The sequence below is a fragment of the Solanum pennellii genome, chromosome 2 (assembly GCF_001406875.1).
Source record: "Solanum pennellii chromosome 2, SPENNV200".
NCBI classification, from domain to species: Eukaryota; Viridiplantae; Streptophyta; class Magnoliopsida; order Solanales; family Solanaceae; genus Solanum; species Solanum pennellii.
The window spans coordinates 5737173-5764706 of record NC_028638.1 but is presented as its reverse complement, the minus strand read 5'-3'; positions in this window follow the sequence as shown (position 1 = coordinate 5764706).

Below are 27534 nucleotides of genomic sequence, written 5' to 3'. Positions count from 1 at the left end.
TGGTTCATTTGGGAATGTTTAATTATTGTTCTAAGGACCCTCACTATGTCCTTGGGCACTGCTTCATCTATATGATCATTTTACTTGATCATGTGCTATGGTATCTCGGCTTGACACTTGGATGCCTCATACATTTTATGTGAGAAATGAAAAATGAAGATTTTTAGCTTAGGATCTTTATTGCAGGTACATCTATTAAACAAGCTCATTAACATTTAGAAAAATTGGCTTCACTCTTTAAGCATATATTTTCTAATATGCTCAATATTGTGCTTATTTGGGCATTGTATAGAAATTGGCTAATACCCCTTAGCCAATTTATTATTACAAATATTTCTCAATATTGGACATTGGAATGCCTATGTATCCCTAATACGCATTCTTAAAGACATATTAGGATTTTCATTATATATCTAAATTTCAAGAATATTACAATTGTAGTCTTTCATACTAGTTCTTGAGAAGTGATCTAGGTTATGACAATTGACTCATTATGTTGTCTTAAGCTTTAATTTAGTATTAAATTATAGTGTAGTGATTCTTCTAGCCTTATTATCATGTTGGTTATTGAATTATGTTTATGTGATGACCTAGGTGGGGTGAGTTATGGGTTATGGTAAGACATTTATGATGAACTATAATATAGACTTGGTGTAAGGTTTTAACACACCGCATTCCACACTTATATCTTGTGGTCTATGTCGGCTAAGGCAAGTGTTCCGTAAACTAAAATGAAGAAACGAAGTATAAACTAACTAGGGTGATTGGAGATGTTTAACTTAGCCTAGGTAGGGGTATGAGACTCTACTTATGCCTTGCACTAGTTGGCCTTGATTGAAGCTTTAGGAAGTTAATATTATGTATGTATATGATATTGATATATATGATGATAACATGTTGATGCTACATCATACATGATATTATATGATGATGATTATCCTCTTGAACTTGTAATTGGGGTGTAATATTAATGTATGATGTTATGTATACTTATTGGTTATTATATGTGAAGTTTTACGTTGGTCATGTTTACTTGTTGTGGCTACTTGATTGTGTAAGGTTATGGGGATTTGCTTGGTCATTTCACTTGTTGACTTTTTGAATATTCATGAGTGGTTGTCTTGATTATTATGATATGGTTAACTCTTATTCATGCTTGTGATGTTATTCCTTGATGATACGGTTGTAGTAGATTATGCGTTCAAATATGTTGGTATACATATTACTCGTGTGAGTTAGTAAGAATGTTTGGTTGATTGATATGACTTGCTTGATTATGCATGGGACTTTTAATATGGTAAAATGGCATGTTTTGACTAAATGTCCCTTTTTAGCATGTTTTGCTCTCATATGTGTATATGGTCTCATACTTAGTACAAGTGGTGTACAAATCGCACTTTCTTCTTTTTTCCTAAACATTTTAGGTTTCGATAATTAAAGGCTCATTTGAGACGACTTCAAGAATTATTAGATATTCTCTATCATTCGGGTGGGTAGGTCCGCACTTTTAGAGAGCAATGCCAATATCTTACCTATGGAGTTGCTTGTTTTTCTAAGAGTCTTATGTTCATTCTATTTTCAGTTGAGTAAGACTTGTATAAGCCTATATATGGTTGCTTTACATTTGATGTAGGGATATGACCAATTGCTATGATCATTTAGATGGTATGAGATGAGACAATCTTTGAGATTATTTTCAATCATATATATATGTATATTCAATAAAAGTAGAAGGCTATGTAACCTTCCTATATGAATGGTCTATTTATACTCTATACGTATATATTATGTGTATGTAGAGGTATATGTAAACCTCCAAGTAGATGCAATGAAAATTTTGAATTTTTCCGCATTTACAACCTATGAATGTAATGACATGAGACTAAGAGGCAAGTATTAGTCCTCAAAGAGGATGACGACACCTGTTTCGTCTAGTATTCGTGCTTGAAGAAAGTTCTAAATTTTTATTCATTTTAGTATGTTTATTATGTAATGAATGATATGAGAGGATTCAATGATACTTCTTGAAGTCTCATTTTCCGTGTGACGACAGAAGGATGCTCTAACTTCTAGGGTGTACTTGTGGGTCGTGAGAGGTATCTATTTCTAAAGTATGATTATTTGTACTGTTAAATGATATGCTATGTGAATTTGGATAGTGGTCATGGCTCTTGTTGGGTTACTTGATTGAGTAATGTTATGGGGCTTTGCTTGTTCATTGCACTAGTTAACATAATGTGGGTTCATAGGTAATTTCCTTGCTTTTGTTATGATGTATTGAACTCTTTTCCATCATTGTTGCAATTATAACTTGATGATGGAGTTATCTTGACTAAGTATTAACTTATGTGATATACATGATGGAATCACTAGACTTAGTATTGTTGGTCTTATGATGTATATGCTCTTGACTTAATGAATATGTCTTATTGATTGCTATGCTCTTCTTTAATGTGGATGAGGCTTTTAAATGTAAATTTGATATATTAATTAAATGTCCCCTTTTACAATGATTTCATGAAAAGTGTGCATATGGTCTCACACTCAGTACAAGTGCTGTACTAACCCCATTTTGTCCATTTTTCCCAACCATTTTAGTTTCCGATCGTTGAAGGGATTTTGGCACGACTTTGAAAAAAGACATGGAATTCTCACTCATCCAAGTTGGGTAGGTCCTCACTATCCAAGGGCAATGCCGTTATAAAGCTTATGATGTTGTTCTAGTTATTAGACTTTTGGTTCTTTCATTTTCATTTGAGTAATAAACATTGTATAACCTATATGTGGCTTTATTATGTTGATGTGTGGGACATGCCCAATTGTTATACTCTTATTATAGATGGTTATGAGATGAGACGTCCGGTTTTAAGACTATATTTTATCTTATATATATATGTACAATAAAATTATAAGACTAAGTAATCTTCCTATACAAAGAGTCTATATATACTCAATATGACTATATTATGTGTATGCGAGAGGTCTATGTAAACAACCTTAAGATAGATATAGAAATGTTTTATGTTTTCTGCATTTTGACCTATGAATGTAATGATGAAAGCTAAGAGGCTACTCTTAGTCCGCAAAGAAGAGGATGACACCGGTTACATAGGGTGTGCTCCCCGGATGTGATAGCCTAAACAATTATTCATACACTCTTGTACTTAAAAACAAATATCAAAGCAAGTCAAAGACCAAGCCTACATACTCTTCACATAAGAAGGTTTGACACCATTGAAGGTTTCCACTGCCAATCTCATATCAAGGAATTTAAAAACCCATCATCAAGGAGTACTCCTCAAGAATAACTATTCCTATAAGTTTATCGCCTAAAGGAACTCATAACAATCAAGTTGGCTCATACTACCCAACCACATGTGTCCTTAACTACACAATGAATACCAAGGTAATTCCATATCTCATCACATTCTACCACCATGTCCTAACAAGGTAGGTAGTTCCGGATTCAAGCCTAGAAGGGTCATCACCCTAGGTGGTTTTGTTAGGATCGGAAATAAGCAGGTGTAAATGCGGAAGCTAGCAAAGCAAATCTCGAAAGAGCACGAGTAAGAAGACAACGAGAAATATACCAAAAGACACAAAGATTTAACGTGGTTCGGTCAATCGACCTACGTCCACAAAGGAGATGAGCAATCCAGTATAAATATGAGAGTACAAAATACACAGGGAAACAACCTCAACCAATTCACTCGGAATACATGGGAGGTTCATACAAGTGATAACGTATCAAGCTTGTGACCCATAAATTCTCCCTCTTACCAAAACTCTCAAAGCCCTTAAGACTACATTGTGAATGCTGATTAAGTTAGAAGGAACATGTCTCTATTTATAGAGCCCTAAACCTTTTCCTGCTAGAATTAGGATTAGTCCATCCAAAAACTTTTCCTAAAAGGAAAACATACAAGAAATTTAGGGCAAATAAAACCCAACAAATCTCCTCCTTGACCTGAATTTCTGACAAAATAAATTTGTCCACCTTCTTCACTTAATCTTCAGTAACTTGCTTCTCCTCTCAATAATCTCCTTTGCAAAATTTATGTCTCAATACAGAGAACCTCTCTGAAACAATTTCTCCAACAAAATCGTCATTACTGTCAAAAAGGTTACGGCTAGAATTACATCCGTCAACATGAACACCTCTTTCTAACCTGGTTCAATCATCGATTACCGAACCACTGAACCTGACTCCGTCATTGAATCTGGCTCTGATACAACTTGTTAGGACCGGAAATAAGAAGGTGTAAACGCGGAAGCTAGCAAAGCAAATCTCGAAAGACCACGAGTAAGAAGACAACGAGAAATATACCAAAAGACACAAAGATTTAACGTGGTTCGGTCAATCGACCTACGTACACAAAGGAGATGAGCAATCCACTATAAATATGAGAGTACAAAATACAGAGGGAAACAACCTCAACCAATTCACTCGGAATACATGGGAGGTTCACACAAGTGATAACGTATCAAGCTTGTGACCCATAAATTCTCCCCCTAACCAAAACTCTCAAAGCCCTTAAGACTACATTGTGAATGCTGATTAAGTTAGAAGGAACATGTCTCTATTTATAGAGCCCTAAACCTTTTCCTGCTAGAATTAGGATTAGTCCATCCAAAAACTTTTCCTAAAAGGAAAACATACAAGAAATTTAGGGCAAATAAAACCCAACAAATCTCCTCCTTGACCTGAATTTCTGACAAAATAAATTTGTCCACCTTCTTCACTTAATCTTCAGTAACTTGCTTCTCCTCTCAATAATCTCCTTTGCAAAATTTATGTCTCAATACAGAGAACCTCTCTGAAACAATTTCTCCAACAAAATCGTCATTACTGTCAAAAAGGTTACGGCTAGAATTACATCCGTCAACATGAACACCTCTTTCTAACCTGGTTCAATCATCGATTACCGAACCACTGAACCTGACTCCGTCATTGAATCTGGCTCTGATACAACTTGTTAGGACCGGAAATAAGAAGGTGTAAACGCGGAAGCTAGCAAAGCAAATCTCGAAAGACCACGAGTAAGAAGACAACGAGAAATATACCAAAAGACACAAAGATTTAACGTGGTTCGGTCAATCGACCTACGTACACAAAGGAGATGAGCAATCCACTATAAATATGAGAGTACAAAATACAGAGGGAAACAACCTCAACCAATTCACTCGGAATACATGGGAGGTTCACACAAGTGATAACGTATCAAGATTGTGACCCATAAATTCTCCCTCTAACCAAAACTCTCAAAGCCCTTAAGACTACATTGTGAATGCTGATTAAGTTAGAAGGAACATGTCTCTATTTATAGAGACCTAAACCTTTTCCTACTAGAATTAGGATTAGTCAATCCATAACCTTTTCCTAAAAGGAAAAACCAATTAGAAATTTAGGGCAAATAAAACCCAACAAGTTCATCTATAGCCTTTAAAGAATTCTCCTTCCTAGTTAGGACTATATAAATCTCGGATCCTAACCAACAATAAAACACATGGTGGAACTCTTAAGATCCACTACAACCTTTCTAGAGATTTTGGGTAACCATTATATCTAGTTCAAATATAACTGGAAACATAGAAGAGGTTTAGACATAGAGGTAAATTCTATGTATTTCAACCCATATCACCACCTTTGGTGGAACCTTCAAGATAACCATACCTGGGTACCATCTATGAACTTTTGCCATTTGACAATACTTAAAATCAAACTTCGTAGACATCTTACATCATTAAAGTTGGTCAACAATAGTTTTCTTCCTCTCCTTATGAGCTAAGGGATACATACATTTCTCTAAGTCAATCTTAAGCAAAACATAATTCAAACTTATGGAACAAAATACTTTCCCCCCTTGTTCTCCACTCTAAGGAGAGGTTCATATATGTACTAATCAACTAGTCATATGAGTTCTCCCATTGTCTATCATACTTCACAATTACCTCTCAAGGTAAGCAGACTACCTTCCCTTCTTTGAATCAAGCTGATACAATAGACTCTAATCCACACAAGGACAACTATGATGAATTACTCATATAGAAAGGACACATCCATCATTCACTATTTACAACATTTGTCAATTACATTTCAAGCCTACACCATAATATTGTACTATCATTAGACATAACCATAAAGCAATCTATAATTCCAAAAAGGATTTCATTTCACCGTAGAAAATCTTAACATACTTAAGACTACATCGCCTCATATGTTTCCATACCTAATAGGTCACATATAGCCATATATGGCATCACATAAAATATTCTAAATTCACCTTCATATATACTATAAAGTAACAAAACCATAATAAGCATCAAAAATCCCCTTTCTCCCTCAATCATTGAGACATAACCCCTTCCAAGAAATCACATCTAAAAGACCAAAAGACAAGGAAAAATAAGAGATAGATCATATGAAATTAAGCTCTATGGCACGGCACAAGAGTAGAGAGGAAGGTGAAATTTTTATTGTTTTATAGATTCTCACTCATAGATTTATTATGACACACAGCGATGAACAAGACTCTACTATACATGGAATTATTACACTTTGATAAGCCTCTTAGCATTCATTCATCGCATAGTTATAGAAATTTAGCGGAAACTTTATAACTTGTCATAGCACATAAAAATGCTATAACATCACTACAACCAAAATGATCGTCAGAACCAATAAATTCCTAATTTTTGCTAATAATGTATTTATAGCGGTAATTGTCAATTTATGTATATGTCCCTAAAGTCTTTAGCGTCATTGGTTTTAATGACACTTAAATTATGTTGGTAAAGACTTTAGCAATCTTTATTAATTCCAATATTTAATGCCGCTAAAAGTTGTTTCTGTTATAGTGATTATTTCATTAATAAGATTATAAGTACATAGATAAGAAACTAAGTCTCTTTTTTTGCCATCATAAGACACAACTTAATAGAAGGGAATAAGGACACGAACCTTAACAAAATAAAAGAATTATCTAAACTATTACATTAACTCAAATATCATCTTGACATGAATGTCATTAAATCATTGAGGAACCCACTTGAACTTCGGAATATGAATCACATCTACTCATTTTTGCGTAAAAAGAAGAAAAAGAATTGTATTAGTACAAGAGTGCACTAAGTATGATAACCATGCAAAAACATTAGTTAAAGAGGCATTTAGTTAGAAATCATGCATCATGTCTTTTTAGTAAAATGTCATGAACATTGATACAATAAGTACAATATGGTTCACCTATATTATATAGACATGAATTTAATTCATAAAATACTAGAAGTTATTTTATCACATTTAAGGCACATTCACTAAGGAACATTCTACACATAAGAACCATCACCTAGGACAACCTCAAAATCTCACTAGTGCAATGCGCAAGTAGCATCCTAGAATAGTGAAGTCACCCTAGGCATAGGAATATCTCATTCAATAACATACCATACATGAATTTAACCTTACACATAAGACCAACATACTTATTTAATGGTTGTAAAAATACTCTTCACATAATTACATCTTTGTCATAACTCAGTTAGTTCATATCATAGGTAAAAGACACTTAAAACCCCTTCACAAGCTTACTTGTGTAATGTACACATGGAGTCCCATACCCCCACAAATACTAAATAAACCCATTTAAAAGTCATAAGTGTAATTCACATTCATCATCATAATTCATTTCTTGATATAAGGAAATTCAACCTTGTCATACATTAATATTTACATACATGAACCATAATCCTTATTTGATAAAGGATCCTCATAGTAACTTTCCTTAGAGTGGACTTGTGTAATGCATAAGTAGGGTCCATAGTCCTACCTACACTAAGTAGTCTTTCAAGGAATCATGACGAATATTCATAATCTTATTTTAGTTCGCTTTTTAAATTTATGGATGCTTATACATAACCGACATAGACTATGTAAGAAACATTAAATACAATTTTATGTAACCCAACACCGAAAGAAGAAGTTCTAATTGCCTAGGTAGAGACTACATAATAGATATAAAGGTTGATCCACTAGTTATAACCTACGGAGGCACGTAGTTAAGGGATAGTGATATTGCTTCTTGAAACATGACCTATTAAATAACTGGAGAGCCTTCCATGTCATGAGTACCACTTGGATGACCCAACCTTTTGCATAGCGGAAGGGTCTTTTCTTCTTTATAAATATCCAGTCGGTGCTAAGCTTAAACTCCCTCTTTAATATCATTATTTATCATTAGTTCATAAAGCAGGCTTTAGGAACATGCTCCCTCATACATCATATAGCTCAAATATTTCTAAGATGAGAATCAACTTTCATCATAGAACCTACTTTTTATGAGAATTTCCTTTCACGTTATTCTATCATATTGAAAATATAGGCTAGTTTAGAGTACAATTGGGGAAGCCTTACAAAAGACTTACTTTCACTAGATTATCATAACATTATTCATTCATAAAGTCAGGTGTGTGTAAATACGCGAGAAAGAATTTCACATAAACACATCTAGACAACAAATGATCATACTTCCTTATTCATATACTTTACATGCATAGTTGTCACATCAGGGTTTACCCCCTAGACGTAACCGGCGTCGTCATCCTTTTTAAGGACTAAGACTAGCCTCTTAGTTTCATGTTATCACATTCATAAGTTGAAAAATGAGAAAAAACTTAAAACATTTATTTTCTCTACTTGGAGGTTTACATAGACCTCTACATACATATAATATAAAGTCATGTCGAGTATACATAGACCCTTCATATAGGAAGGTTACATAGACTTCTACTTTTATTGCACACATATATAAAAATATAGAAATAGTCTCAACGATTCTATCATCTCATACGATATAAACGGATATCACAAAATGGGCATAGCCCTTACATCTATTAAATAAGACCGTGTATAAGTCATAAGAAAGTACAATATTCCAATAACAAGGAAAGAAACCATAGAGTCATTAACCTCATAACAAAATCCAATGCTAGAAGATGGCATTGCCCTCGAAAGTTGAGGACCTACCCCAATTGGAAGAAAGGAAGAAACCAAGCCTTCAACAATATCGCCTTCCAAACTCTTCAACGACCGAAACCTAAAATGTTTGGGACAAGGGAAGAAAATGGGGTTGGTACTCCAAACTCTTCAACACTACATTATAGTCTCATATCTAAATAGTAATGTAGTGTTCCTACCTTCCCTATGTGGGAAAGGACACTTCTCTATCTAGTTCACTCGGTTCTAATCTAGAGTCCCTTTTTTAAATGTCTTTAAACCTTTAATTATCAATCATAAATTAATTTAGGTCATAGGGTCTACCCATTGAATAATCATCATCATCAATATATCAATAAGAATTGTATGAGTATAAGTCGTTTCATCGCAATTCATATAAGTGAGGTTAACACTTTAGCATTTTATGACATATTAAGGCTCATTTATAGTTTTCACCATTTTTATAGCCATACACCTTAATCAACCTCAACAACATAGTAAAAACATTTCAATTCAACATCATAACACACTATAATCCTAGTATAAGGCATACTCCACTGTAATATCATGGCTTAACAACAATTTATCACAATTGGAAGTAAAGATAGAGATTCTAAGTCTTACCAAGTGTTTAAATTAGTCTATCATCAAGGTCTTACCATCAACCCATAACACAATCCAACTTGGGGAGTAACATCATCGCACAATGATAATTTATAGAATAACAAGGCCAATTGCATCTCTATAACACAATTAATCTTTAGATCACAACTAGACACAAGGTACATAGGCTAATTTCACATTATAATTCATAACCTAAATCACATCTCAAGAACTAGTATGATAGGCCTATAATTCATCTTAATTTAATCATAATAGAGCCATAGGATAGTAATCTAATAAACAACAAACTCAATTGAATGATCACCATACAACATAGGTCAAGATCACTACCTAGGGTTAGGGATAGAGGATCATGTTCTTCAACTTAGACCAAACCATCAACAATTATCATAAACAAGTTGAATTACATGTTAATCTATTCAATATAACCCTATGAATTCATTAACAACTCAATACATGACTTCAAGTTCGTAAATTAATGAAACCCATAAGAAAACTCAACTTTTTGAAAACTTTTTTGAAGGAACCCTTTTAGGAAAGAATCTCAAAGATTAATAGAACCCATATCTTAATGTTTATAAACAATTTTATGATGAATCCACCCTTTTTACAGCCCCTAAACCCTCGTTCTTTCTAGCGTTCCATGGTGAGTTCATGCAAAGAGAAAAATAAGAGAGAAGGAAGAGTATTTATTTTGAGAGTTGTCTTTAGGTTAAAGAGGGTTAAGGGTATTTATAGTGGGGCTTAATTAACTTAATTAGTATCCCTTTAATCCCTAACTAATCCCTAAAATACTTAATTAATTAAATCAAATCGTTTATAATTTATCAGTGAAACTCGACCCTCGCCGACGATACCCTGATTGACGGTCTGCCAGTGAGTCAACAGACAACCCCCCTCCTTACTGTACTCCATCGTCTCAGTCAGAGACTTTGTAGGTGAGGGATTCTTTCATTTTTCTATGTGTGGGATGATGGTGGCCTCGACGCCCCGTCGAGCCACCTACCCCCCGTCAACCCCCTTTCCATCGCGTGTAACAGTAGCTAGGTAAGAAAGAGCCTTAATGAATTATTCTAAGTGTTGGACGACGGTGGCCTCGATGCCTCGTCGAGCCACACAGGACTGTCGTCTATACCATCGATGCACATGCCAGGCACTGCTGCATCAAACTGCAGGGGACCTCCTCAAGGGCCCTTGGGTTGTCCTTTTAGAGTCGTACCCATACCTTTCATTCATGAAACAACTCAAACACCCATTATATACCTTTCCACCCATTTTCGTACATTTTCGACTCCTAGAATTTAGTAAAAAGGCTAAGGCACACTAATATCCCTTTAAACCAACTTCCCAGACGTTTTTGGACGTATTGGTTCTTAAACCTCATAAATAACCTATATTCATTAAAAATTGACTTAAAAATAGTGTTTAGACTTTATGAAACCTATTTTAGGATTTACCATTAGTCTTTGATTTTCAAGGCATTACAATAGTAACCGATAATTATTCATATGAGATATATACTTTCAATTGACACCATGAATTAATCCTACTTATAGTTAAGCATGAGATATGTGTGTGTACATATTGATTTTCATGATCACATGCAAGCAAATGCCTATTTACTGAGGAAACCACACTCGAAAAGGATCATAACACATATTCAATATCTCTTAAGTCATCAATAACTTCACATAATGATTATTAGGGACTATAGACCAAACACCCACATTACATCATAGTATGCAAGCACATATTCAATAGTTTCAATAGAAGTCTCCTAACATGCACAAGATAACATATTCATATAGGGTTAAATAGGTAGGAGGTCATTCTACAACGTTATTCATCCTCATCAAATACGTTGACCATTCATAGCCCTAATATGATAATCACATACACGTAACATTATCAACACACCTGTTCATAATACAACAATGGAAAACTACACAAGACCATCATACTTATCATCATCATAACCACTTTCACATTACATCTATATCCTTCAAGTATATGATCACAACATATAAAGATAGACAATAATGTAAACACCACCACCATAAGTGATCATACCATACAATGTCAAATCCAATACTATAATTATCAATTCAGGTCAACTTACCAATCTCCAAGATATTATCACCATATACCAATTTTCAATAATGAATAATGAATTTAAATAAATAATAAATACAACATAATAAAATCATAATTTCTTCAACCTATAATAAAGATGACAAGACCCATGTTATGGGCTAAATTGAGAAATAGAAGGATCACGGATTCTTTCATAAATTCCTTACAAAATCACCATAAAACATAGAATAATAGTCAACTCATCATTAGAATGTATTTAAATTCGTTTGATAATGAAACCATGGGTAGATTGAATAATAGGATTTTTTATAATAAAATCTCATTGAAAAACCTTTGAAAGAAATCCTTCTATGAAAGATGTCACGACCCGCAAGTATACCCCAGAAATTAGTGCACTCTTGGGTAGCCACACGGCGTACTTTACCTCTAGGAGTTCTTGTACAAGCCCTCTGATTTCATTCGTTACATAACATATATGAAAAGTAGTGCAGAATTAAACTTATTACACAAAATGATACTTCATAAAATCTCTAATAGAAAATCTTAAGGAATAAATCTAAGTATAAAAGTCTCCATTTTAGAAACACAAATGTCTTGGGACATGGCATATACATAAAAATATAAAAATATCTAAGTCTATAACAATGTCTTTAACAAAGAAAACTAATATAGAATGATGTCCCCGGATCAAGTGATGATATACAATACTTGCTTGAATGAAATGCTAGTATCCATGTTTCACTTCACGTACTCTCAAATGCCACCTTTATATATAGACAAAATAAATGGAATTAGTAGATAATAATGCACTAAGAATAGTGTAATGCAAAAAATCATCATAAAAGGACATTTGCATAAAACATGCTCTTTTTAAGAGAAAACCTTCGTATGAAAATATAATAACCCCGTATAACACCAACACCACATATAAGTTATATTCCACAATATAAATTTTAGAAAACATCAAAACACATAAAAATGACACTCTCCTATCAAAGGTGATTCTAAGGCTCACTTGGGTAAGTTATGAAGAGACCGCCCATACAATCCATTCACACACACCAAAGTGACCCTTTAGACTACCTAAGATAACATTATTATTCTTTTATTAATTAGACTCACTACATAAAATTACTCTATGACTCAACTAAGTAAGACATGAAGAGACCGGCATGCACAGTCTCCAAGCCGACCTAAGCAATCCATAAAGCTACTCTATATAAGTATCTTTTCATTAGCATGCCTTTATCTTAAGCCACTATGTTCTTTAAACCATTTAAGAGACATTCATAAATTTAAAACATTCACATGGTGGTCTTGGAGAAGACTTAGGGAACCTAAATAAAAGAATCTTCAAAGCCTTCTCGTGGAAGAATTAAAAGTGTCCCATTCCACTACATAAACTTCATAGAACTTATCCAATACTAGTATGTATCTCACATGACTAGAATAGGAATTAACCGACATAGACCATACTAGCTAGGCATGGAACACAGAGTGAACCCTTTTCTGATACAGGGTGTTCAACTTTCCAATGGTAGAACAAGGATACAACCAATGTAGACACATGGTTAAGGGATATGAAGGGTTTTTTTGTACTCTAGTCTTCATCTTAACTAGAGCTACTCTTTTATGAATATTCTCTGTTGCTAGCCTTTGTTCTTATTGAATAATTTAATAAAGGATCATATGAAGAGGTATTGCATCTTGTTCATAAAAAAATCATAATACACCTTACAAAAGAGGGTCCACTAGGGCTGCCTACAATGGTCATTAAGATAGCTCAATGACTTTCCTAAGGATGATTTCATGTAGTTCCAGCCAACCAACCATAAGTACAACATTAAAACAAGAAAGATACCATTACGACTTGCCACTTCAAGGATATCATAACCTTATTCTTTCTAAAAGGTTCCACATAAATGACCTTCTTAACTATATTCAAGATCATATAATATTCTTACATATACATTCATGACAAAGTTTCTTTAGGCTGCTATGTCAAGGATCATATCCATATTATTCATCCTCTTATCACATATAGATTAATATTAATAAAACAAATAGAGACAACTAAGTATACATGAAAGTAATCCTACAAACTGTTTTAAAATCATTAACATAACTTATCGTAATGTTCATATAGTAAACTAGGAAAATTCACACTCCAATATCAAGTATACACATACAAGGCATCACTATAGCCTATCATGATCACATATACTTAATTAGATGTACACATACTTGAATTCTTAGATACACATAATTCATATAAACCTTCACAATGATCACATATCAAAGATATAACATGAAAATACCATAATTCATAACGTAATGTCAATGAGGCCATATTATTCACAAGTTTTGCACATAAGCACTGCCACCATAAGTTGACCTTACCAAACAATCAAATTGAAAAAATATACTATACAATATAGAGAATTTTAGGTCAACATACCACAATTCCAAACTCAACAATTCCAATCCATAGCCAATTCAACCAATCCAATACACCAAGGATCTTAGAATAGCCATATTCACCAATTCAATCCAATAATCAAAATATATAATGATCCCAGATAATATAGTATGAATTTCATCAATTTAGAATAGCTTACATAAAATAATAACATTATTCTTTCATAATTTAATAGCCCAAAGTAATCTACACTAGAATTGAATATTATAAAGACATGATTATATCACCCATCAAATAGTAAAAATAAGGATTTCTTGATTTGAATGGGTTCATAAATAATTTGATCTAATTTTATTCAATTAACATAAATTACAGCATAAAACATTGTTTCAAATCGTTTCATGCAAAAACCCATGGTCAGAAGCGGAAATAGAAGAATTATTTTTTTTTATCATCTTTGAAAAGAATTTTAATTGACTCCTTGAAAGGAAGAGGATCCAAGGATCAAATACCATACCTTAATTGTGAAGAAAATCCCACATGATTGATGGAGAAAAACTTGGAAAATAAGTCTTCTTCCTTTGAGCACCAAAGCTTCATCAATGGAGGTTTTTTGAGAAAAGAATGGAGAGGTTTTGATTTGATTTGAGGATTTTTTCTTGGTGAGTTTAGGGGATTAAAAAGACACAATAATCTTTAATAAGTTATCCCAAATTATGCAAAATACCCATGAATTTATTGTACATTTTAACCAATTTAAATTTGACTTAAAAACAACGCAACCAAAACTGGAGGTCACTACGCATCGCAGAAGAATTTTAAATTCGTGGTTCTGTAAAATTTCAACAAAGAATTGTTCGTGATGTCCCTGTATAGTAGGGAAAAATTTTCCCCTTTCAGTGTAGGTTGCGCGACGTGGAAGAACTGCCAATTCTTTTCTGGCGCGACAGCTTGCTTGGCCCATGTTTGGGTCCTCCTTGGGGACCCTTAGGCTAGTCCTCGGGGTGTCGTTTAGTACATTTCAACCCTTTACATGTAATTCTATGTATAGGAACGATAGATAAACAATTTCACACTTAAACAATCTCCCAAAACTCCAATGCAAAACACTAAGACACGCTAGTTCAACTTCGACTAGTTTTCGGATGCGTTGGACGTTCTTGGATGTTTGACCTCCAAACACTATCAAAATTTATACAATTCGTGCAAACAGTATTACTAATTATTTTAGTACTTTAAAACATCATGACACACATATTATGATCTAGTTTCACCTAGATCATTTTTCAAGGTGTAACAATATTCCCCCACTTGGACAGATTCATCCTCGAATGAAACTTGCTACTGTTTAAGCACCATCAAGAGATACGAAAATCAATACTAGAAGTACATAATCATACCACATAATATTCAATGCACATACATAGGAGAAACACCAATTTAACATACACAAAAGACTCGAAACACAATAATAAGATAGAAACTAATCCATGACTTCTTATACAATAAGAATCACATTCTTCATTTCATATAGGAGGAAATCCTTCTCTATAAATTCTCATTCTCATATAGATAGAATCTATGCATATTATGACCATTTTTCTTGAAAGAACAGTTTAGTAAATTTTCCAAATGTATTACAGTGAACAGCCAAAACCTTATAGTGAAACATGCATAAATATTCAAAAATGCCACTCGTATGCAATTTATGATAAAAGCATGAAAATATAAGAGACAAAACCATATGAGCTCATTTTACAACACAATCATAACTTCATGAAATGCACAATGCAAGGAATCAATGAGATGAAATTTTAACAAGACTCATGAAGATAATGCAACATACAACATGCTTCTATGATTTTCTATCTCTCAAGCTTGAATTGTATAATAGAGAAGGGACTACAAATCACAACTGTACTACCCACCGTACTCCCCCACTTAGAATGAACCCATCACAACATAAAAGTGAAAACAATAACTTAGCAACAACCTCATTCGGAGAATTAGGAGGAACTTTCTTGGGCTTCTTTTATCTAGAAGAAATAGTAGGAAAACCGCTCACCTTATGACCGTCCTTACCAAAACCATGGAAAAACAATTGTACCGTCTAGACACTTCCCAACATTTTTCTTCTAATAAGTAGAACAAGTAGGCTTAACAATTCTAGATCCCCCACCTCTCTCAAGCTTGCCCTTAGTAGCTCTAGTCACATCTATATTTGGGTCTCTCTTCTTAAACTTTGGTTGGTTTTTCTATTTGGATTTACCCCTCTTCAAATATTTTGTGATTCTCCTTATTTTTACACTTCAACATCCACATTACCTTGCTTAAAGTTAGAAAAGTGACCAAACTTCACCTCCCTCCTCTCACGGGTAAGCACTTTCCTAAGAAAACCTCCTTAAATTCCTCCCACTCTATAGGACCCTACTCAACTGGCCTACGATACTACCAATGAGTGTACAATACTTCAGCAACTTCCATCAATTGGTATGAAGGTAACTCCGTCTTCTCCCTAGAATTCACACATCGTGGCACTCAACAGCTTATACACACCATCAAGAAACTCTTGGGGATCCTCACCCACCAATAGAGCCAAGAATGATGGAAGGATTCATCCTCGCAAAGTCCCCCGATGTAGAGGTTATGGTAGTCTCTAAAGATTTCACCCTAGGCTCGACACCTCTATTCACATAAGTTGTTATGACTCGATCTAGGGAAAGGAGATACTCTCTAATCTCCCCATTGCTCATGTTTTGGGAAACCACCGGAACCTCATCCCCTTGATTCATTATAGGGACTTGTTCATCTTGAGGGACACCATCATGCACTCCTTCCTCTTCCCGTCTTCTTGCCTCCATTCTTCTTATAGTAATATCCTATAATCACAAGACAAGAGACTAGGAATAGACACTTATAACCTCTGCTCTATAGGCATGACACAAGATTGATGAAGAAAGTGAAACTAAATCGTTCTATAGCCTCTCTCTCTTAAATTTGTCACGACTCACATCAATGCACAAGACTGTACTAGACGTGGCTATAATGAGACTTTTGATTCCTAAACACTACTCCAAAAACCTTATGCTCTGATACCAATCTTTTCACGATGCTCATGTATACCATAGAAGTTAGACCATTCTTGGGTCTCCACATGACGTACTTGACCTATCGGAGGTCTTGTACAAGCCCTTTAACATCATTCATTGCATAACATGTATGAAAAGTAGTGAGGAATGAAAACTTTTCACACGAAATGCTACTTCGTAAAATTTTATTATAGTAAATTTTAATACTTCATAAAATTTTAGTATAGAAAATTTTAAGGAATAAGGCTAAGTCTCAAATCTCCATCTTAGACATAAGAATTTCTTGGAAGACGGACATCAAAATATAGAAATATCTAAGTCTATTTTAATGTCTTTAACAATGTAAACTAAAGATTGTGATGTCCTTGGATGTAGTGAGGTCCTACTAACACTTGCTTGAATGAAATGATTGTATCCAATCTTCACTTCACGTACTCCTCTCAAATGCCACTTAAGCCTTTAGAGATAGAAAAATGCGTGGAATTAGTACATTAGAATGTACTAAGTGTTGTGTAAAGCATAAAATCATTATAAAAGATAATTTGTTTAAAACATGGTCTTTTTGAAGAAAACCTTCGTATATAAGTATAAGCACCCCATATAACACCAACACTACAAATAAGTTACATTTCACAAGATAACATAAATAAAACATCAAAACATATAGACATGGGACCTTCCAACGAAAGGTTATTCTAAGGCTCACTTGGGTGAGTTACGAAGTTACCGCCCATAAAATCCTTTTACAAAGACCAAAGAGATCCTTTAGACGACTTAAGATAAGATTATTCCAATTTCATTAATTAGACTCCCTACCTAGAATAACTGTAAGACTTACCTAAGTAAGACATGAAGTGACCTCCCATACACACTCTTCGTGCCTTCCTATGCAATCCTTAAAGTTACTCTTAATAAATACCTTTTCATTAACATGACTTTATCTAAAGTCACTATGTTCTTTTAAACATTTAAAAGAAATTCATTGATTAAGGAATTTAACATAATGGTCTTGGAGAAGACCTAGGGAATCTACATAATTACATTTTAAAAGCCCACTCTTGCTATGCCTAACATCCCCTTTCAGTACATAATCTTCATATAACTTATCCAATACTAGCATGTATCCCACATAATGAGAATAGGCAATAACCAACTACTACCATACTAGGTAGGCATGGAATGCATGGTTAACCCAATTCCGATAAAGGGTGTTCTACTTTTCAATGGTAGAACCAAGACACAACCCATGTAGGCACATGGTTAAGAAATACGAAGGGTTGCTTTATACTATAGTCTCCATCTTAATAGAGCTACTGCCCAAAAATATTCTCTCAGTACTACAGTTTGTTCTCCAAGAGTAATTCAATAAAGGAGCATATGAAGCAGTACCATATCATGTTCATAACTAAATAATAATACACCTTATCAAAACGGGTCCACTAGGTATATCTCCAATGGTTATTAAGATAGCTTAATGACTTTCCTAAGAATTATTTCATGTCGTTCCAACCAACAAACCCTATGTCCACCATTTACACAAGAAGTATACCATTATACTTTCAACTTCAAAAATACCATAACCTTCTTTTCAAAAAAGGTTCAACATAACTTATGTTCTTAACTATATTCAAGATCATATTCCATTCTTATCTATACATTAATGATAAAAGTACTTTATCCTATTAAATCAAGGATCATATCCATAATCTTCATGTATCAAGTAAGGGACACAAGTCTACCAAGACAAGACACACTTCCTCATATTATCACATATAGATTAACATAGATAAAACACATAGGGACAACTAAGTATACTTGCAAGTCATCCTACACACTCTTTTAGAATCATCAACATAACTCATCATAATGTTCATACAGTCAACTAGAAAAATTCACACTCCAGCATCAAGTATACACATACAATGCATCACTGTAGCCTATCATGATCACATATATTAAATATGAAGAACAAATGCTTGACTTCTTATATACACATAACTAATATAAGCCTTTACAATGATCACATACTAAAGATATAACATGACATTATTATAATTCATAAAGTAATGCGGACGATGCCACATTATTCACAGGTATAGCACATAAGCACCACCACCATAAATGGACTAGACCAAACATTATAATTGAAAACCCTATACTACACAATATAGAGAAGGTTAGGTCAACATACCACCATTCCCAACTCAATAACTTCAATCCATAGCTGATTTAACCAATCAAATACATAGAGGCTCTTACCAATAGTCATAGTGACCAATTTAATACAATAATCAGAATATACGATGATCCAAGACAATACAATATGAATTTAATCAATTTAGGACAACCTACATACTATTCTAACATGATTCTTTTATAATTCAATAGACCAAAGAAAACTACACAAGAATTCAATACTATAGAGACATGATCATATCACCCATAAAGTAGTAAAAAATAAGAATTTCATCATTTTCATGGGTTCATAAGGAATTTGATCTGAACTTATTTATTTAAGATCAATTACATCATAAAACATTGTTTCAAATCATTTCATGCAAGAACCCATACGTTAATTCTGAAGACGTTTCAATTGACTCATTTAAATGACATGGATTCGAGGTTGAAACACCATACCTTAATTCTGAAGAAAACCCCGTAATAAGGATGGACAAAAACTAGAAAAACCAGTCCTCTTCTTTGGAGCTTTAAAGTTTCATCAATGATGTTTTGGAGAAAAAAATGGAGAGGTTTTGTTTTGAGTTGAAGTTTTAGACTTTATTGGTGATTTTAGGGTCTTACAAAAACCCAATAACCGTCAATAAGTCTTACCGAAATTTCCCAGATGTCCCCTGCTTTTATTGGAAATTTTAAGCAATTCAAATTTTACTTAAAAATGATGTGACCAAAAGTGGGAGATCACTGCGCGTCGTGGAGGCATTTTCAATTCATGGTTCTTGACAATTTTGAAACAGAATGGTTCGTGATGTTACCGTGTTGAAGGTCAAAATTTTCCTTTCTGAGTGAGTTGCGCAGCCACTGCATATTCTTTGCTAGCGCGGCAGCTTGCGCGTCCCTTGTTTGGATCCTCCTTGGGGACCCTTAACAGGTCCCCGTGGTGCCGTTCTCGGATGTTTTGATCCTTTATATGTCACTATATGTATAGGAACCATATATACAAAATTTCACAATCAAACAATACCCCAAAACTCCGCTAGAAAACACTACAACAAGCTAGCTCAACTTTGACTAGTTTCCGAACGTTTTTGGACGTCTGACCTCCACACACTTAAACACTTTATACAATGCCTATAAACAATATTATTAACCATTTTAAGACATTAAAAAATCATGAAACACATATTAAGCTCTAGTTTAACCTAGCTCATTTTTGACGGTGTAATAAAGGTTAACTAAGGATCAAGGGTTACCATACCTTCATTGAAGAAAATCCCATGCAATATGGAGAAGAAAGCTATCATTTACTGGGGAGCACCCCTCAGTTGTAACCAGTGTCATCATCCTCTCAGAGGACTTAGACAAGCTCTTAGAATTCGTCTTAACATATCAAAAGTTCAAAATTTGGAAAAATTAAATTTTTTGCATATACTATGTGAAGTAATGTTAGATTTCTCGCTTATCATATATTTAGGTATACATAGACCTCTCACATAGAAAATTAGTTAGGCTTTTCTTTTAGCAACATGATCAACATATATACGATAGTCTAAAAACTGTCTCATATAGAGACATCTAAAGAATATGAATCTTTGAGTTAGCCAATACAATGTCAAGGTGCCATATAGGCCTTACTACAATACAATACAAATGATATAGAGGAATAAAAGAGTATCTCTTAAACTAATACAATATTCATGGCTAGAATAATTAAAATATGGAATCCCCTAATATGAGGACCTACCAACACTTGGAGAAAGAGTTCATAGCTTCATAAATCGATCTTCTTAATCTTCAATGGTTGTACCATACAATTATTGTTATATAAAGTGTATGGGTAAGGACGCCACATGTGCTAAGTATGGGTATTATGCACATAAATATTTAAGGTCATGCATGAGAAGAATCATTTCTTTAGAATACAAGCTAAGTCATTTGAAAGCCTTTTTAATGCACAAACAATAGAGCATGTAAAAGAAAAGGATCACAAATTATAAAGCATGATCATAACAAAAAACATATCATAATAGAGTCATATTAACGTTTCATGCTTAATAGTTCATATCTACATTACATACAAAATAGTTAGAAATAATCCCATCCCAAGCCTAGAATTTCAGTGATCATGTGAAATCCCATAATCCCACAAAATTAAGTAAGCAAGATAGGAGAACATAAGAAATGCTTTGCTTCAAACAACTTATATCATAAGTAGTTATCATCACATATAAAAATATACACCAACACGTCTTCATCAATACAACCAACATCATATAAGAGAAACATCATATATCACAAACATTATACATTTCATGTTATCATATTACATGAGAAAAATCTCCTAGGAATTCCCTTAGAGTCAACTTGTGCAGTGTCATGGTAGAGTCCCATAGCCCTACCTATACTAAGTAGAGTATTAAAGTAACCCTAGTCAATGTCCATTTACTTTAGTGTTTTATTTACTTGAGGGAACAATCACCTTAACCGACATTATACTATGTGAGCTAAACATAGAATCTGGTGTCATGAAACCCCACATCGAAAGAAGGTGGTCTAGTTTCCATGGTTGAACAAAAACATGAACATAGCATTCTAGGTGGATGCACTAGCTAGTATTCGTATGGAGGCTACATAGTTCATTCACTAGGATATATATTAGAGACTAATAGTTCCACATTACATGGTAGCCTCAATCTCATGAGTTATTGTGAACATTCCTTCATATTTGGGAAAGGATACCTCTCATCTAGTTCACCTGGTGCGAAGATAAAGTCCCTTTTTGAGTTGCTTTTAAGTTCTAATTAGTCATCAATCTTATCATAGGTCATATGATATTAACTCATTGTATAAACATGATCATTACCTTATTGGCTTAGGATGATAATTTCCTTCTTCATCACCTCTCATTTGTGAGATTAACATATCATCGTCATATTATGAAGGACATACAAGAGAACATTATAAACCTTGCATTATAAAATTCTTACCATGATTACACATTTAACGTATCCATAGACAAACATATATGCATGGAAACATCATAAATATTTCAATTGTATAACAACATCAATTGTGGGTCAATATCAACATAATAGAGTAATCATGACTTTAGAAGACTTACCTATTGCTTCCAAGAATCTTCATCAACAACTTACACTCAATTCATAACAATAATCCAACAATATAGTGAAATACCTAATAACATAACCAATCCTAACCCCTCTAGTCATACACAAGACAGAATCATAGTTAGGGTTAAGGGAAAGGGGTAATTTATGAGTTCATTCAAACGATAGTTCCAATACCAACATTACATCACATTAAGTGAATGATATACATAATAGAATTGCATTATTTATGGGGAGGAAATGCTGCACATGAAAACCAAGAATACCATATAATTTATTCAACAATACATACTTAATTATCCATAGAAAATCATAATTCATCATCATTAGTCATAACTTTCGAGTTTGGAAGAAAACCATGTAATACTTCGAAAATCCATGACGTGTTCTAGAACCTAATATGAGTGTCATAAGGTATAAAAATTCTTTTAAGGTGCATATTAATGAATATAAGTAAATTAGGAAGTCTAGAAACCAAAACGTTCAATAACGTTCATGACGTTTGGAAATAAGTTGAGGTACTAGCGTGCCTTAGCCTATTTAACTAACTTTTAGGAGTTGCAAAATGATGAAAATTAGTGGAAGGGTGTACAACATTTATTAGAGTTAATTCACAATTGAATTGTCTGGGAACGAATCCCCAAGGACCAACCAAAGGCCCTTTGAGGAGGACACTTGCAAAAGTGATCAAATTTATCAATTGATATTGTCACCAATGGATTCCACACACGGCTCTTGGTCAAATCGACGAGGCGTCGATTGTCTTAGTCGATGGAAACTTGAAAAATTCTTTAAGGTCCTCTTTTTCACGGTCTTTGAACTTACCAATGGATGTGCAACATTGAAGGTGGAGTGGTCGCCGTTTGACTTACGATTTGTCGATCGCGGTGTCGTCTTTGATGACTGATTTTCACTTCAAGTTTTCACATATGTGAATTAATTAATTGATATAGTTAGGAATTTAATTAGGGGTTAGGGGAGGTCTAATTAAGTTGTTTAACCCCCTATATAATGCCCTAACCTAACTAGCCTAACCTAAAATCTCATAATTCATAAACCCAAAACTCTCTTCCTTCTCTCTTCTTTGGCTCTCTAGTGACGAACTTCATTAAAGACCAATCTAGGGGAGGGTTTAAGGGATGAAAAGATTCAAGTTTCTCAAATTATGTTATATCTTGATTGATTGATCTAGTTTGTAGAAGATGACCTTTACCCCTTAACCCTAGGTTGAATTAAGTAATGTTGGTTCAATTGAATTGGTTTTTTGTCGAATTACTATCCTCTTATGTTTTTGTATAAATAATTACTAAATTAGGGTTAATTATAGTCCTATCATGCTAGTTCTTGATTAATTGATTTAGTTTATAACTTTGATCTATGTATCTTATGTTAAACAACGAACTGGTATTGGATTATGATATAGTGATAAAATTAGCATTGTTATCATATTTTTATGGTTATATGATGATACTATACCCTCATTGGGTTGAGTAAGTGTTTATGGTAAGACCTTGATGATGAATTATGAAGGAGACTTAGAAAGTCTTCTGATCCCTATTCTTTACTTCAATTATGGTTAATTGTGATTAAGTCATGATGTTGTATTACAATATGAATTGTATTAGGATTTATAGGGTTAGTATGATGTTTAATTGAAAAGTCTTGACTATGGTTTATGATGTATTGGATAAGAATTTTATAAGTATGGTGATGATTTACAAATGTTCCTTATCATGCTATGAAAATGTTAATGTTCTAACCTCACTTATATGAATTGTGATGAAAGGATTATGCTTATGAAATTATTATCGAGATATGATGATTATGATGATTTTTTTACAAGGGTTAGACCCTATGACCTACAGTATGATGGTTAATATTGAAATTAAAGTTATTTCAAAAAGGACTCTACCTTAGCACCGAGTGAACAATAGTGAGGAGTTTCCCTTCCCACATAGAGAAGGTAGGATCACTAATGTACTCTTGAGATTGGAGAATACAATGCATTTAGCATAGAGAGTGTCCCAGCTATATAAGCTATTACTTGAACTATGTTGTACCGATAGGAATACTAGCTAAAGGATCCACATAGTTTCTATGTTCATGTTTTGGTACAACCTTTTCAAGTTGTCCTCCTTCTTTCGGTGTAGAGTTCCATGACACCGGATTCCACATTAGCTCATGTGGTCTATGTCGTTTAGGGAAAGATGTTCCCAAAAGGTAAAATGAATTAAAGGAATTAACTCTAACTAAGATAACCTAAGGGATTTAGCTTAGTCTAGGTAGGGGTCTGAGACTCTACCTAAACATTGCACTAGTTAGCCTTGAAGGGAGTCTTAGGAGGATTTTGTTATGTATGAATATTCTTGTAATGGTACATAATATTTATATGATGAATTTTCACATTGTTGATACTATATGTTGATTAGTTTCACTTATGAATATGTGTTGGTCTACGTTTTTAAAGTATGATTATATGTACTCTTAAATGTCACGCTATGTGAAGTGGGATGTTGGTCATGATTCTTGTTCTGTTACTTCATTGAGTAAGGTTATAGGGCTTTGCTTGGTCATTGCACTTGTTGACTTGATAGGGGTTGTGGTAATTGTCTTTCTTTGGTTATGTGATGAGGAACTCTTATTAATGTTAGTGGTTAATTATGTCTTGATGATAGAGTTACTTGTTATGCATTCAATAACATGATATGCGTGTTGACATTACTAGTTTTTATGTTGATGTTCTTGAGATGTACATTCCTATGACACAATGAATATGTCTTATTGATTGGAATGGTTTTATTGAGTGTGCATAAACGTTTTCAAGGTAAATTGAATATTTAAGGAAATTTCAATTTTTAGCATATTTTCATGATATGTGTGCATATGGTCTCATACATAGTACAAGTGGTGTACAAACCACATTTCTTCCTTTTCCCCAACACTTCAGGTTTCGGCCATAGAAGGGCTTTTAAAGACGACTTTGAAAAAGACTTGGAATTCTTTATTATCCAAGTTTGGTAGGTCCTCACCTTAGAGGGCAACGCCACAATCAAGCCTATGATGTTGCTTTAGTATTAAAACTCTTATTTTCTCTCCGTTTCATTTGGATATTAGACATTGTATGACCTATATTTGATCTTGTATCAGTGGTGTATGGGCTAGCCTAAATTGTATACTCTTATGAGATGGTTATGAGATGAGGTCAATGCCACAACGAAGGGTCTATGTATACTTGATAAATATCTATTACGTGTATGTAGAGATCTATGTAAACCTAAATGTAGAAGTAGTAAAAAAATTTAAATTTCCGCTTTCACCTATGAATGTAACGATGTAAGATAAGAGTCTAGTCTTAGTCCTCATAGAGGACGACGACACCGGTTACGTGTTGGGGGTATTCCCAGAGGTGACAACCCATTTATGGAGTAACAACCCTATAAAATTGAATTGTTAGAATCATCATTGAAAGGACCTCTTGGGGAAAGGAATCCAAAGAGTTAAGAACCCTTACCGTATTGAGATATAATCCACGAAATTCTAGTGAAAAAACATGGGAATTTGATCTTCTTCTTCAAGCTTCCTTCTTCTTCAATGGAGGATGAATATAGGGAGAAAGTAGAGAGAGATGAGGGCTTTATGGTTTTTTTTAGTGTGTAAATGTGAGGGAAATCACATTGAAAACCATTATAAAGGCATCCCATTAAGTACCCAAAAGACCCCACACTTAAATGAACCCTTTAATAAAGTAAAAATTTGAATTCCAAATTTCAGATTTTCATCGGGAAACAATTAAGTGACGTGGAGCTTCTCCCGCAAGATTTACTTAATTAATTTCTTAGACAGAGGAGTCTGCACCGTTCCCGTGATGCATACTTGATTTTTTGACAAAGGCACACCAAGTCCGCGACGTGGACCCATCTCTCCCATAACATTTGGGCTGCTGGTTTGGCAGCTTGCTTGACTATGTTTGGGGTCTCTCCGTGGACCCCTAGTGAGACCCTAGGGGATCGTACCTTGAATTTTTAAATCTATATACATGGTTTTACCTATCTAAAGTAATTTTACCAGTTTTATAACTCATAAAACACCTCAAAAACTTCACGAAACCTAAGGACATTTAACTAGTTCAATTACACTAGCTTCCGGACGTCATGCACGTTTCTTGACGAATTGACACAAAAACTTCCCAAATGATTTATTAACATTACTTAAAGACTTAGAACAGTGTTACTAACCTTAGACCAACATGTGAGGCTCTAGATAAACTATTGGACTTTTAGAGTGTTACGTTATCCCCCCTTTGGTACATTCCTCCCCGAATGACACTAAAATGTTTTGTAGAAGGAGGATAGACTCAACACTAGCAGAACAACTAACAACATACATATCTTCATGAGTCACCGCTCATAGGAGTTCCTTCTCAACATCATAATGAGATTAAAATGACGTTAAAGTGTTACCATGCTATCTTCTACCAAAACATCAGTAGACCAAAAAATCTCAAGAAGACAAAACATATATTTCACATAAGTCCAAGATAACATAAAAAGCCTTTTTTATGAAAACTCATTTGGACATTAACTTTACAAAAATATGCACATACTTAAAAACAAGACGAATGTAACGACCTGTTTAGTCGTTTTAAGAAGCAGATTTTATTTCTGGAAAAACTGTCTGAGTCGACGGAACCCACGATGGACCGTCATGGGCACGACGGGCCGTCGAGGGGGTCTCGTTCCAAAACACTTAGAATTCTGAAATTTGGGTACTGAAATCGACTCTCTAAACTTCGTGACGACATGGCAGGACGGACCGTCATGGGCACGACGGACCGTCGAGGGTGTCTCGTTCCAAAACACTTAGAATTTTAAAATTTGGGAACTTAAATCGACTCTCTGAACTTCGTAACGGAATGGCAGGACGGACCGTCGGAGACACGACGGACCGTCACATACTCTTTAGTGGAATTGAGTCTCTGAACTCTGTGACGGAGCAGCAGGACGGACC